We start from the raw sequence: 15,719 nt of genomic DNA on the forward strand, positions 1-15,719 counted from the left end.
AAAGGGAACATTCTCAACAACCTTGCATAGACACAGTTATCTGTTGGTCAAGAGACTCAGAAGTTGTTGTTTGTTGAAAGTTTGTGTAACTATTAGATGACTGACTGCTCTCAGATGTTTGATGACTGTTTTTTTTGGCGCGTGTTAAAAGCCTGATTATCTTTACACCCACACTCTTGGTCTGCTGGAGCATGTTCACTTCTGAAAATAAATTGGGTATTAGGGGTCAAAGACACCAATTTGGAGTAGGTAAACTGAACAGTTATCTTAAAACAGCTGTTTAGCATGAATTGTACTTAAAACCCTCTCAAAATCAACATCTCCTTTTATTTAGCTTTCATTCTAGGGAGAATAGGTGGGGCCTTTCCAGTTGCTAAGCCTGGTCTCAGGCCCTTAAATTAGCAGTGAGATAATCAAAGCAGAGGGAGAGAGCCTCAGAAAACGGACCTCACAGCCAACCAGGAGAGGAGGGAACAGAAAACAAACATCACTGTTGGATAATGCTACTGGAAAACGCTTCTAGGAACCTTCATAAACCCTCTGCTTTTTCAGTTGTGAACAAAATGACAAGGAATGACAAGGTAGATTTTAAGTATTCCCATGACAAATGTATTTTGTAAATATTGTATCAAAGAAACGCAAACTTCCAAGGCTGTTCTCAAGTCAAATGTTTTAAGTGTGACGCCAATTCGTTGGGGAACAAAGTAAATACAGTATAGCTGACATGAGCGGTGGCAGTTGACATCAGATGTAATCCTAAAGGATTAATTAGTCTTTATATTAATGAACCACACATAATAATACCCCGTCCCTTTAGGGATGCCTGAAAGAGGGAACAACAAAAATTGCACATTTGTTTGAAGTAATGTTGATGTAAAGGGGGTGAGTATCATCAACCATGATCACATGCAAGTTTTCCATATAATACCTATCAAGTGTGCTAAGGATTATTATCTATTAGTTTGAATTGTCGCATTGAAGCACGACAAAAGCAGCTTTGCCGTTGTCAAAATGGCAACATGTGCATCGCTTAAGATGCCTCATGCAGCCTCAGTGTTACTAAGCCTGTGTACTTATTGAACATCTAGAGGAAAGTCATAGAAGGGAGGAGTGATGTGGCACTGCACACATATGGAGACCATTATACTCCTCCTCCTCCTCGCCCGCCACAGGGGTAGGCTGCCTTTCAGAGGAAACCAAGCAGAGGCCTCAATCTTCATCTTAAAAAAGAGCAAAAAAAAACAAACACAGAGCAGGCTGCCAATAGTTCTGTGGTTAAGCTCCTCTAAAGAGAGGGAAGAAGAAAATCTCCTCCGAGCTGGAGATGTCCAACTGAGACCTTATTGAAATGGCCACATGGACCATGAATTCCTCACAGCCTGGTCACATTAAAGTACTGTATATGGTGTTGGAACCTAACGGAACTATAACATGTGATTACAGCCTTTAACACTTTCTCTCATTGCTTAATCATAAAAATCTGGCAGAGCTGTTATTTTGCCTAATATTCTAGCAAACAGTAGATAGTATTAGAACAAAAACTTTTACAATACACAGACTGTATACACACGGACAAAAGCAGAGGAGTTATTTGACAGATGTAAAATGTCTTTGGCACTTTGTGCAATTGTGACCTTGGCCCATTAGAGCATAGACAATATCAAAAAAGAAAGAGTGACCCAGACAAAAGGGACGAGGACATAACGTAGAGTCAGTATGTCCATTCTGAGAACATAGCTATAGGGGAGTACTAGACACAGGGGAATATGTCAATTCTCAGTCTACAGTAACAAGAGCTGAGGTCACCAACAACATGGAGGAAGTCATGGTGAAAGAAAGAGGCTGATATTGCTGCTGCTGCTAAAGGTGTCTTTTCAACCTGAGTGTATACACACTGCTAGACTAATTTCAATTCAATTAGGTCTTGCCAGCTAGTCATCTTGTTCACTGTGCGTTTGGAGCTCGGTAAGGTCAAAAGAAATTGAGCAGAAATGGAATGAGGACCGGTGCGAGGAAAAAGCATTCCCAGCGTTCCCGTTCCAAAGGGAGGAGCACAGGGTAAATACAATGCAGGAGGCAGAGAGGGTTTGAATAAATGTTATTTTCCATTTGCTTGCACCGGCACGTTCTAGAGTGAAAAAATATGAGGTGACCTGATGCGTTAAAGAACACTTTAGGAGTGCTGGTTTTAGCGGTAAAATAAAAAGTCCCAGCCAGGTGGTAGGGGGGGGAAGGTCACAACAAGCAGGTCTGGAAAACACAACACCCACACTAAGCATCCAGCTGTGAGAAGCCAGACCAAAGGACTAAACCCACCTCCTGTAGTTTTTCAATCAACTCTATGGAAGCACTAGTAGATCAGCATATTAAACAGAGGATGAAACACACCACCATTTGTTTATAGATTGTAAAGAGTCACGCATGTGACTAATGTCTGTTGGGGAAGAAATCTCCCCTCATGCAAACATGTTAATAAGTCTGATATTTCAACATGTATGTACTTGTAAAATGAACCGTAAGATCAATTGTGGCACAATTGAGAAAATGTTAGGTTGTAGCATGATTATTAAAACATAGGTATGATCAATTATGTTTTGGTAACCACTGTTTGGCAATAACTTCAATGGTTATAGAATTTCTAAAATGAACTGAAGTTCAAGGTCACGTGCAGGACTCAGATGTCATTTAAACCTCTCCGTGTCATAATGTTGGGAAAACCTCTCCGGTAATGAGGAACACATTAGGAACAAGTAATTATTTCATCACTTAACAGTCAGCAACATGAGTATGCGTCCACAAGTTCTCTGGGACTGCAGGTGCTATTACATCTGCTTAAGTCAGCCAATTCCTGGCACCTGCACAGACCACACACACACGCACACACACACACACACACACACACACACACACACACACACACACACACACACACACACACACACACACACACACACACACACACACACACACACACACACACGCACACTCTGACACAAAAACACTAACACAACATGACTCGTGCTAAGTCTCACAGATTAAGTTGGCAGCAATGCGATGAACAAGAGGAGAAAGAGACGTTGACCCAAAAGAACTGCAGCTGTTGCTACATTCCAACATCACACCTAGATAATGCATCTTAACACACATTCATATTAACCATTGGCCTTTTGCAAATATAGAGAACCCATCACAAAAATAATTATCCACTAGGATATGATAAAGCAGGCAATTTCATGCCCTACTGCTTGACTTGTCGTGTGCTAGTCAAGCTGATTTGTAAATCGCAGCCCTATATCTTATTTATTTTGCCTGTGCATGCCAACCACCACAGGACTTTATTCAAACAAAAATATGTAGAAAAGGGAACAGGTTTGAAGAATAGGTTGTGTTGGCACTAATACAATAGATGACTACACTAAGATCTATGGAGAGCAGACATAACAACATAATAGTATTCCCAAATCACATTCCCGTACATACCAATACTGTGGTTTTGTGATATTGATTTTATGTATATGACATATACAACTGCTGGCTTCTATTCTTCAACATTGCAGTGTAGGAACCTTCATAGTAGTACAGAATATATAATACATGATTTACATGCATAACACTTGAACGAATCTCCTTATTCCTAAACCACATAAAGGCATAACCCAGAGTTATTTCTGAATTGATAAATGACTCATGCTTTCTCTCTCCCAGCTGCATAACAGTTGGGATAACATATAGCGGCCCTTTTTCAATGCTAACACACAAAACGGACACTATTACTACTCTCAATGATTGTAATGTATTATATTTATCGTTTGCTTTAGCTTGGCTACCTTCCAACATCACAGTCTGGCAAATCTAATATCACCCTGTTTATTATAATTGTCATTTCAAAGGTAGGGCTCAATGTCTGGCTGTGGCAGTGGCTCTCTTTGTCCATAACAACCACGTTGCACTTGATGTATGACCATTCAGCTTACATTCACTGTGAGCTTGATCATGTTGATGGTGTGTGTGTGTGTGTGTGTGTGTGTGTGTGTGTGTGTGTGTGTGTGTGTGTGTGTGTGTGTGTGTGTGTGTGTGTGTGTGTGTGTGTGTGTGTGTGTGTGTGTGTGTGTGTGTGTGTGCGTGGTTGAGAGGGAGGGGAGGAGGAAGAAAGAGACCAGCATGAAAAGGACGAGTCGGATCACATCTCCAGGTCAGGGACCAGAAAATCAACCTAGCAAAGTTTGTGAGTGATAGTCAGAGGAGTTCAACTGGAGAGGATCCATTTGTATGGATGTTTTTGGAGTGAAAAGGGACTGGGTTAAGGGATATTGGGATAGGTCTAATTTGTGAGCTAATTCATTTTCTATTGGGGCATTATGCATTATTTCCGCAGGGCAGTAAATAACCTACATTGTCACACTGATTGTCTGGGACCTGTTTAAACCTGTAATGTATGTGTTTTCCTCATTCTGTTTTCTCACATCCTTGCAACCACCTCCACCCTCCCTGCAACCCACCGCAGGGTAGATGTGCTGCTGTCATCACACATCTCATGAGACTAGCCTCCTTTCCTCCTTTCACATTCCCCTCTTTTTTCATCCCGGATTCAAATTACATAAATGACTAATGGCCTCTTATAGTGATGCATGAGTTGTGTCTACTGATGGAAGTCAGGCAGGAGCTTAATAAACAGCAACAGAGGATGCAATACATTTCAACCACAAGTTCCCTAGTCTGACTCCCATTACAGGTGTTGGGCCTAAACCAGCAACATCTGGGAGTTTTAATCTATTCCAGACCTATTTGCTTGTAAAGGTAAATGGAGCAGTGGAGTTTCAGAAGTAGGGCAGTAATAATGCTGGCAATATTAACAATAACAATGCTTTGTCTTGGCAGTAGGTTATACCTACTTGATAGTAGGGCAAGAGGGTGGAGTCAAGAATGGTTTGATGACTGAGGGGTTCTCAGATTTACCACACTCTGAAGGGAACTGAGGCCCAACCCCGTTTGTGAAAAAATATTCCCTGTTACAGGAACACTGAATATTGAACATAACTTGAACTGAGATTTATGTATCTACCAGTATTTAAAAAATATATATATTATAATAATAATAATAATTATCAACTCTACATGAATCACAATAGTAACCATAAAAAGCCCAGAAAGGAAGGAAAGAATGTTTATGCAACTCTGCACTCCGAGGATGTCTGAGGTTCCTTTGTAGAGCTGACGAAATAAGAGCCTATGGCCTCCTCCTTGTAAGTAATCCTGGGGCCTCAGTCCTGGAGTTTGACCACAAATTGTTTTTATTAAAGCCTGTAAATCTATTTCAGTAACAGTGCACCACTGCGCCTGTCTGAAGGGGAAGGGCCTCTTTAAAGATGTTTCTCACTGTATGGCCTCCGCTCTCAGCCAGCTGTTGAACCCAGGTAGCCAAACCACCATCACCTATAAACCTAGGGCAGAAAACCATGGGTTTAAACTCCAAAAACTGCCACCTACTCACCACTCGCCAACTCCCCATTCACTTTTGATGGGGAGTTAATTGGTTCAGCTCAGAGCAGTTGGGTGCAATTACTGTGCAAAGCGAATGAGAAGGGTTTATCCGCATCCTAATCCAACAAAACAGCAGAGATTGATACCAGACTTGAAAACATCTGCACATGGAAGTAATTAGGTTGTAAATGGCTGCATCAGTATGGCAGAATATTATTCAATGCAACGCATAACGCAGGCATCAAAAGAGACAGCATGAACACATCTAGGTAAATCTTGTTTACAAGAATCATGAAAAGTTCATAAAAAATACATGCATATATTGTGCTCCTTGACTTTTTAAACCAAAAAAGTTATTATGTTACAGCTGATCAAAGTTTGGAAACTCTGACATCGTTGAACCTTCTCTGCCATGGATACTTTCCAAATCCAAAATCAAATCAAATTGTATTGGTCACATTCATATATTTAGCATATGTTATTGCGGGTGTACCGAAATGCTTGTGTTCCTAGCTCCAACAGAGCAGTAGTATCTAACAATTCACAACAATACATACAAATGTAAAAGTTAAAGAATTGAATTAAGAAATATATAAATATTATGACAAGCAATATCGGAGTGACTAAAATACAGTATATACATATGAAATGAGTAAAACAGTATGTACACATTATTAAAGTGATCAGTGTTCCATTATTAAAGGGAACAGTCATTCCACGTCTACGTACAGTTGAAGTCGGAAGTTTACATACACCTTAGCCAAATACATTTAAATTCAGTTTTTCACAATTCCTGACATTTAATCCTAGAAAAAATTCCCTGTCTTAGGTCAGTTAGAATCACCACTTTATTTTAAGAATGTGAAATGTCAGAATAATACCAGAGAAAATGATTAATTTCAGCTTTTATTTCTTTCATCACATTCCCAGTGGGTAAGAAGTTTACATACACTCAATTAGTATTTGGTAGCATTGCCATTAAATGATTTAACTTGGGTCAAATGTTTCGGGTAGCCTTCCACAAGCTTCCCACAATAAGTTGGGTGAATTTTGGCCCATTCCTCCTGACAGAGCTGGTGTAACTGAGTCAGGTTTGTAGGCCTCCTTGCTCGCACTCACTTTTTCAGTTCTACCCACAAATTTTCTATGGGATTGAGGTCAGGGCTTTGTGATGGCCACTCCAATTCCTTGACTTTGTTGTCCTTAAGCCATTTTGCAACAACTTTGGAAGTATGCTTGGGGTCATTGTTCATTTGGAAGACCCATTTGTGACCAAGCTTTAACTCCCTGATTGATGTCTTGAGATGTTGCTTCAATATATCCACATAATTTTCTGTCCTCATGATGCCATCTATTTTGTGAAGTGCACCAGTCCCTCCTGCAGCAAAGCACCCCCACAACATGATGCTGCCACCCCTGTGCTTCACGCTTGGTATGGTGTTCTTCGGCTTGCAAGCATCCCCCTTTTTCCTCCAAACATAATGATGGTCATTATGGCCAAACAGTTCTATTTTTGTTTCATCAGACCAGAGGACATTTCTCCAAAAAGTACGATCTTTGTCCCCATGTGCAGTTGAAAACTGTAGTCTGGATTTTTTATGGCGGATTTGGAGCAGTGGCTTCTTCCTTGCTGAACGGCCTTTCAGGTGATGTCGATATAGGACTCGTTTTACTGTGGATATAGATATTTTTGTACCGGTTTCCTCCAGCATCTTCACAAGGTCCTTTGCTGTTGTTCTGGGATTGATTTGCACTTTTCGCACCAAAGTACATTCATCTCTAGGAGACAGAACGCGTCTCCTTCCTGAGCGGTATGATGGCTGCATGGTCCCATGGTGTTTATACTTGTGTACTATTGTTTGTACAGATGAATGTGGTACCTTCAGGCATTTGGAAATTGCTCCCAAGGATGAACCAGACTTGTGGAGGTCTACACATTTTTTTCTGAGTTCTTGGCTGATTTCGTTTGATTTTCCCATGATGTCAAGCAAAGAGGCACTGAGTTTGAAGGTAGGCCTTGAAATACATCCAGGGGTACACCTCCAGTTGACTCAAATTATGTCAATTAGCCTATCAGAAGCTTCTAAAGCCATGACATCATTTTCTGGAATTTTCCAAGCTGTTTAAAGGCACACTCAACTTAGTGTATGTAAACTTCCGACTCACTGGATTTGTGATATAGTGAATTATAAATGAAATAATCTGTCTGTAAACAATTGTTGGAAAAATTACTTATGTCATGCACAAAGTACATGTCCTAACCATCTTGCCAAAACTATAGTTAGTTAACAAGAAATTTGTGGAGAGGTTGAAAAATGAGTTTTAATGACTCCAACCTAAGTGTATATAAACTTCAGACTTCAACTGCCTCTAAGCTGCAGGGTTGATTTGTAGAGTGTCTGTATTCAGATAAAATAGTGTACTAAGTGCTGCCCAACTTGGTGACACAAACTATGGGCATTTTCTTTTTGAATGGACCATGAAGATGGTTTTACCACTAAAGAAGTGCGCCACTGCATTTTACATCATGCCCATGGCCATTGGAATCACTGCCTTCCATTAGCTGGAATAGGCATTAAACCAGCTGCCAACTCTTTCAACTGTGACATGGTAAGTTCCTCTACTCTTATTCAAACTTTGTTGTGGAACTTGGATCTGAAGTAGTAGTGAACAATCCTAAAAATAGCTGATGCTCGAAGGCCGTTCAAGTGAAATCTCTGTAACAGATATTGTGGTGAGGAGTCATTTGGTGGATTGCAGAGTGGATATCCTGCATTGTGCTGAATAGCTGTTTGGGGGGAAACAGCCTGTGGACATTGATCAAGTCTATGCAATGCTGCCAGAATCCTGCAGTATCCCTTGACGAATGCCTCCATAAAGGGAAAGAGGGACAAAAACGAACCCCTAATTTCAGGTTTCTCTCTCACACACATCCGGGTGCATTTTCTTCCATAAAAGTGTATGTGACTAGTGGCTGGAAATCATAGTTATGGCATGAGTAGTACTTTCAAGCTGGAAAGGGACCAGAGACAACCCTGTTGGGTCTCTATCTTCATTCCATTACTTGACTAGCTTGAATCGCTACTTCCACGGAGGTTCTAGTTCTAGGGACAATTTGTTTTGTGAATAGGGACCATGGCTGTTTTTCTACAACACAAAAATAGCTCCCTCTCTTATTTCTCCCTCTCTCAACCAAATAAACAGTTGTGGTCACCTGGTGCCTGTCTGTTCATTGTTAGAGGAGCACCCAATAGAAGATGCCAAAGCCGTAAACCAGTAATTAACTTCCTCCTCAGGTCTCTTTCTCTGGTAACCCTGGCTTTGCTAATATTCTGCATTGGGGAAATTCCATCTCGCTCCACGCTTTGTGTCGGCCCATTTCACTTGACATATTCACTTTACTGATAGTGTCATGTGTAAAGACATACCTAATAAGTCCATAATGTGTTTCCCTTAATCAATTATCTCAAGTAAAATAAAACATTCTGAGTCATGTTGGATGGGTGTTGAATAAATGCTACATCGAAAGTCAACTTCTTGGCAAATAAAGTGTATTTCTTCCTCAATTTAGTTCCATCTTTTCATGCATACAATGTGTATCTAATTCAAAGTAGACCTGCTTTAACATCTCTAGAGAGAAAAGCACCTACAAGTCTCAATCTAATAAGGGGAATACTCGGAGTCTCCTGAAAATAATAAAACCAAATTAGATTTTTCTCTACATCTGTGAGAGCCAAGTTAGTTACATGGCCTATTTTCTAATGTTTTTAAAAAATTCTCAAGAACTCATCTATTTGCTCAAGTATTCACCTCATACAGTACTATCTACTGTCCTTAGATGGTCGTATACCTTGGAGCGATCAGAGAGGACATAACTATTGGAGACCTGACCTTGATCTGTCGGACAGCAATGACTGCAGAATTTCAAGCACTTCATACATCTCCATTATCCAGCAGTCAGGGTCCTATAAGTCACAAAACAACAATTGAAGGTTGATTCAGTGCTATAGTTTAAATACAAAGTTTAAACACTAGTTCACAAAGCTGTCATGTACAGTATCTGACATTCAATGTTAAGCTCATTAAAGAAAAACATTTAAGGGAGAATTATGTCTATTTATTCCTCTCTCTCTCTATGTCTCTCTCTATGTCTCTCTCTCGCTCTCTGTCTCTCTCTATGCCTCTCTCTATGTCTCTCTCTCTCACACTTTCTGGTCGTATCTACACTTGATACTTAGATGCGACTTCTGCTCTCAGAATACGAAGATTGCATTGAAAAGACAGGTCTATACGCACAAAAGTTGCTTTGTGGTCTGATTGTGTTCAGATCTGGTTGACCACTTCAGAAGGTGGTCAGGAATGCATTGTGTGTGGATTTCTCCTCAGACAGGACGCAATCAGGCTACCGAAAGCGCATACAGTGGGTGATGTCATCAGCACTCCTCCCACAAGTCTCCAGAAAACTGTTTTGGGACCGAGAGGCACCTTTTCATAATAACGTTAGCGTGAGACGAATGTGGTTGCTGGCCTCATAAATGCTACCCAGCTAGCTAATATTTAACTGGCTAGTTAGCTGCAGTAGTTAGCTACTGCCATCAAATGTTGTTGTGTTATTATCATACTTTGTCTATTACACCATTTGTAGAATGAATACTGGCATTTGAATATAACGCAGGAATAGGGAATCCGGACACACTGTGGACGTGGTTGACACATTTCAATGTAGGTGTAGATGCACTATGCGTTCGGAATTACATGATCAGAACTATGATCAGAATACTAAAACTGCAACTGTCAAGTCTAGACACGGCCTCTCTCTAACTCACTATCTCTCTCTCTCTCGCGCGCTATTTCTCTCTCTCTCTCTCGCTATCTCTCTCTCTCTCTGTTGTTGTTGCAATTTTGAAATGTTTGCAGGAAACACAAATCATTTCAAATCTGATTAAGCTTAACCACATAATTAGACATTTGCATACATTTCCAACAAAATAATACAAGTTTAAGGAATAGGCAAAAGACGCCACAAGAGTCGCCATCATCTGAACTGCGTGATGAGAACGATAATGAAGGTACGGCAGCCTCTCTCAAACGATTCCTCAATAACTTTTTGAAGCCGGGGTTTGCTTTATTGCCTCAAGTTACCAACTCGGTTCCCTCCCTGAAGACTGGAGGAGTCACGTGGAAATCATGCTATCGGCACTAAACACAAGCAGCTAATTACCCCAAACAGAACTCACTCTCTTCCTCTCTTGCTCTCTTTCTCTCCCAATCTCTCACTCTCTCTCTCTCTCTCCCTCCCTCCCTCCCTCGCATGCTCTCTCTCTCTCTCTCTCTCTCTCTCTCTCTCTCTCTCTCTCTCTCTGTCACACACACACACACACACTCACAGAATACGGACGAGGACAGTTCAAAGACCAAAAAAGACTTGGTAGGTTCAGAATCTGTGAGTCTAATCTTGATGCCTGGGACAGAGCTCAGTACAACATAATGAGGTACTGTTACGACAATGCCAGAAGATGACTAGGCAAGGCAGAAAACCTCACTCCTGTATGATGTAAACAGATGTACAACTACAAAAGAGGAACCGCAAAGCCCTTTGGGTGCAGTGTGATTTTCTCAGTCGTGAAATCTATCATGGTCGACAGTTGTGCTCCATGCTGCCTCTGCCACAATGGCCCAACCCAGCTTTAATTAACTTGCTGAATGATTTGGCTCAATATGCGATTGATATGTTTTAGGGGTTTGGGGATGATAATGATCACCTAGAGGGCAGTGCAGATATTGAAGCAGATAACTTATGTAGATGATAACATATGTAGATGATTGGTCCTGTTGATCAGGACTCAGTTGTTCTGATGTGCTAATGGGGTGTCCTGTTAAAAGACTGCATTGAAACAGGCTTTTCATACGGCTTTTCACACTTCTAAGGTAAAAGCAAACACAGAAACAGCTCAGATACAAATGTTTCATAACCCACTTTGGGTGGTGATGGAACAAAGCAAGCAAGGATAACTTTTTTACTTAGACCATTGGCTCAGACTATATTTACATTTCCAACCATGACCTTTAATCTGAAGTTAGTCGAGGATGTGAGCATTGCTGTGTGTTCCATTGTTGTACATGGTTTACTATCGTTCCAAGGGAATGCCATGTTAGTAATATTTCTCTAAAACTGATATCTTGTAACGGAGTGTTTCACAGACTTTCCAATGTTTTTTATTTTTACATTTCACCTTTATTTAACCAGGTAGGCTAGTTGAGAACAAGTTCTCATTTACAACTGCAACCTGGTCAAGATAAAGCAAAGCAGTGCGACACAAACAACAACACAGAGTTACACATGGAATTAACAAACATACAGTCAATAACACAATAGGAAAAAATAGTCTATTTACAGTGTGTGCAAATGAGGTAAGATAAGGGAGGTAAGGCAATAAATAGGCCATAGCGGCAAAATAATTACAATTTAGCAATTAAACACTGGAGTGATAGATATGCAGAAGATGAATGTGCAAGTAGAGATACTGGGGTGCAAAGGAGCAAAAAATAAATAAATAACAGTATGGGGATGAGGTAGTTGGATGGGCTATTTACAGATGGGCTATGTACAGGTGCAGTGATCTGTGAGCTGCTCTGACAGCTGGTGCTTAAAGTTAGTGAGGGAGATATGAGTCTCTAGCTTCAGTGATTTTTGCAATTCGTTCCAGTCATTGGCAGCAGAGAACTGGAAGGAAAGGCGGCCAAAGTAGGATTTGGCTTTGGGGGTGACCAGTGAAATATACCTGCTGGAGCACGTGCTATGGGTGGGTGCTGCTATGGTGAGCAGTGAGCTGGGATAAGGGGGGACTTTACCTATCAAAGACTTATAGATGACCTGGAGCCAGTGGGTTTGGTGTCAAATATGAAGCGAGGGCCAGTCAACGAGAGCATACAGGTCGCAGTGGTGGGTAGTATATGGGGCTTTGGTGACAAAACATATGGCACTGTGATAGACTGCATCCAATTTGCTGAGTAGAGTGTTGGAGGCTATTTTGTAAATGACATCGCCAAGTCAAGGATCGGCAGGATAGTCAGTTTTACGAGGGTATGTTTGGCAGCATGAGTGAACGATGCTTTGTTGTGAAATAGGAAGCCGATTCTAGATTTAATTTTGGATTGGAGATGCTTAATGTGAGTCTGGAAGGAGAGTTTACAGTCTAACCAGACACCTAGGTTCAATAATGTGTCACCTACTATCACGGAGACCACCAATACTGAAAGTGGGTTCATCATATGTATCTGCTTATACTTCGAAGTATGTTTCTTGGCTTTTGAAGAGGTCTGTTAATACACAATAGCCAATGATTATGCTTTCAATTAAGCATTTTTCATTAGAGGTTCAGAGAAATGGCCTTAGTTGTATATCGTACAGCAGATGGTTTTGGCAAAAGCCTCTTCAGCTGGATTTTGTTGATCAAGATCCAGTCAGATCTAGGAAAACTCCACTGTTACTCGAGGAGATACTATGAAACCATGATTCAGTTATGAACGCCAAACAATAATTATAATTGGGGTCCCATAAAATGAGTTATGTGTCATTGCTCACAGACTGCTCTATTTTAACAAACCTAACGCAATGGTAAATCTAAGCGCTGGTGGTAGTGCTATAGGGTGTGTCAGAAATATTTGTGCTATTTTTCACATACGGAATTATGAACGCAATAGCGCTCCTTGGAAATAGGGATTGATACAAGCCGCATGGAGTATGCACTGCAGGTAGGTCTATTGGAATTTTATGGATTGATAAAAAATTAAAAAAATGACCCCTTTATCTCCCCAATTTTGTGATACTCCAATTGGTAGTTGCAGTCTTGTCCTGTACGGACTCGGGAGAGGCGAAGGTTGAGAGCCATGCCTCAACCGAAACACGACCCTGCCATGCCGCACTGCTTCTTGACACACTGCTTGCTTAAGCCTGAAGCCACCCGCTACAATGTGTCGGAGGACACACCGTACCGCTGGCGACCGAAATCAGCGTGCATGTGCTCGGGCCCGCCACAAGGAGTCACTAGAGCTTGATGGGACAAGGACATCCCGGCCGACCAAACCCTCCCCTAACCCGGATGATGCTGGGCCAATTGTGAGCCGCCTCATGGGTCTCCCGGTGACACAGCCTGGGATCGAACCAGCTGCCTTAGAATTTTCTGACTTTTAAATAATTCAAAAGCATGATGGCAAAGGCCTCACAAGTAGGCCATTTAGAAACATTTTATTGATAGGCTACTTGGCTAATGCATGGCCACGATAAGAAAGACACCAGAAGCATTGCTGTTGAACCAGCTATCTCATCTCTCATTACATAACGGGCACACAGTATAGACTACATCGAGGGGGTTTTACGCACCTGCAAAATAATAACAGGAGCTGGCAAAAATAATGTACATTAGCCTACATAGATAAAAAGAGTATGTTCGCTCACTGTTTTGCTGCTCCCAAAGTTGATATTTTAATAAAGCAGTGGTGATTAAGATTTATTTCAAAAGCGGTCTCATGAGCCAAACCCTTTATCGATAGTCTTGACTACTTGCTAATGCATTGGGTAGATTTAAAAAATTGCCTTTATTGAGAGGAGGGGAGGCTATCTTGTTTTTAATCAAATAAAAAAAAATGGGAAAAAACATTAGTTGGTTATGTTTCTAAATATGAGGTTTAGGTACAAAAAACACATCGCTCTGATGCCGTATGCATATGGGCCTTGTACGCCTGTTGTCAAAATCATGCGATAACCAACTGCGTTACCAGCTTTCGGTCTTAAATATCCCCACCAGTGCATACCGAAATTGGCACTTTGGCACACATTTTTAAGGATACACCTCAGATATTGCCACCCATCCCACCTCAGCCCAAGCGAGCTTGTATAAGACAGGTATATGAGCGCTAGGGTTTATAAATAGAAGAGCGCCGGATTTAATAGGTCGAAATTGCAAACTAGCGTGCGTTTGACAGTTGCACTGGCTTAAAGGCAGACAAAAATAGAGCCCTGAGTGTCTTAAGTGAAGCCACATGTGAAATGATTTCCTGCAGGACAGCGGCTAAAAACAGCTCATTGCATTATTTGGGTTTAAATGTTACTGTAAGGCCTCCTCAAGTGAGAAAAGAAATGAAGCATAATAGCTTTGTGCGTTCCTTAGCAAAGCTGAAATTAAATGTCCCCCCTTTCCATTCTGTTTGATCCCCCACATTCAAGAGCAAAATGTGTGGTTCATATTGCCAATATTAGCATTTAATGGAGGTATGAATCTATTTCCACCCAAACTAATGTGCTGTTTTGTACCAGAGAGAGCTGACATTTGCAGCAGCCACAATCTATACACATGCAAATGTCCTCATCCTGTCCTCCTTGAGATCCTAATTGTTCACAGCTGCACTCCACTCTTTTGGATAAAACAAGTATTTGCTTATATTCAGGCCAGCTCTGACTCAAGATCACTCACCAAGTGAAAGCATATCATTTAACTATTTCTGGCTCAGAGGAAAACAGATCAATGTCCTCACAACCATAGAATCTCCAGCTAATTGTGTGGATTTGACTGAAGGTCAGCATGCCAACATTTATAAAATTAAGCGGGCTATGAAGTGACACTCATGAAAGCAATCGCTAAAGAGGCTCCTCTAACTTTACATACGCATGATAGGCAGTCATTTTTTTGTACAACAGAGATGTAAACAGTCCATTAGACTGATGTGGCATCTCTACTGGCAACATTTCATTTAGAAGTCAAAGGCCAAAACAAACAAAATGTATACAAACTTTATTTTCCCTCTGCATCTCTCTTTCTCTCTCTCTCTCTCTCTTTCTGCCTCTTCCTCACTCTATTTATCTTCCTCTCCCTCTCTCTATCGGTCTCTCTCACTTTCAGATGGATACACAGAGGGTGCAGGGTGGGTTGAAATGTGCCCTGTCAGGGACAGAGCGCAGCATGAGGTGAAGGAACAGCTTCAGCGCCGGCCTGCTTCTCATTAACATTCCTCTGCATTAAGAACGGAGAGAGGGGAAAAAAACACATCATTTGACCTCATTTTATACAACCCAGCCTTCACAGCTCAGCCACAGAGCGGCAAAAAATGAGCTTTTCAGCATAATATCAAACCACTTCCAATTTATTCTTGGAGTTGATTCATTAATAAGATGTTCATGGGTTTCATTTACCCTTCAGATATGTGATGAGTGGAGATGTGTACACAAACAAAATCTCCAG

Source organism: Salmo salar, chromosome ssa26 (assembly GCF_905237065.1).
Source record: "Salmo salar chromosome ssa26, Ssal_v3.1, whole genome shotgun sequence".
Classification (NCBI taxonomy): Eukaryota; Metazoa; Chordata; class Actinopteri; order Salmoniformes; family Salmonidae; genus Salmo; species Salmo salar.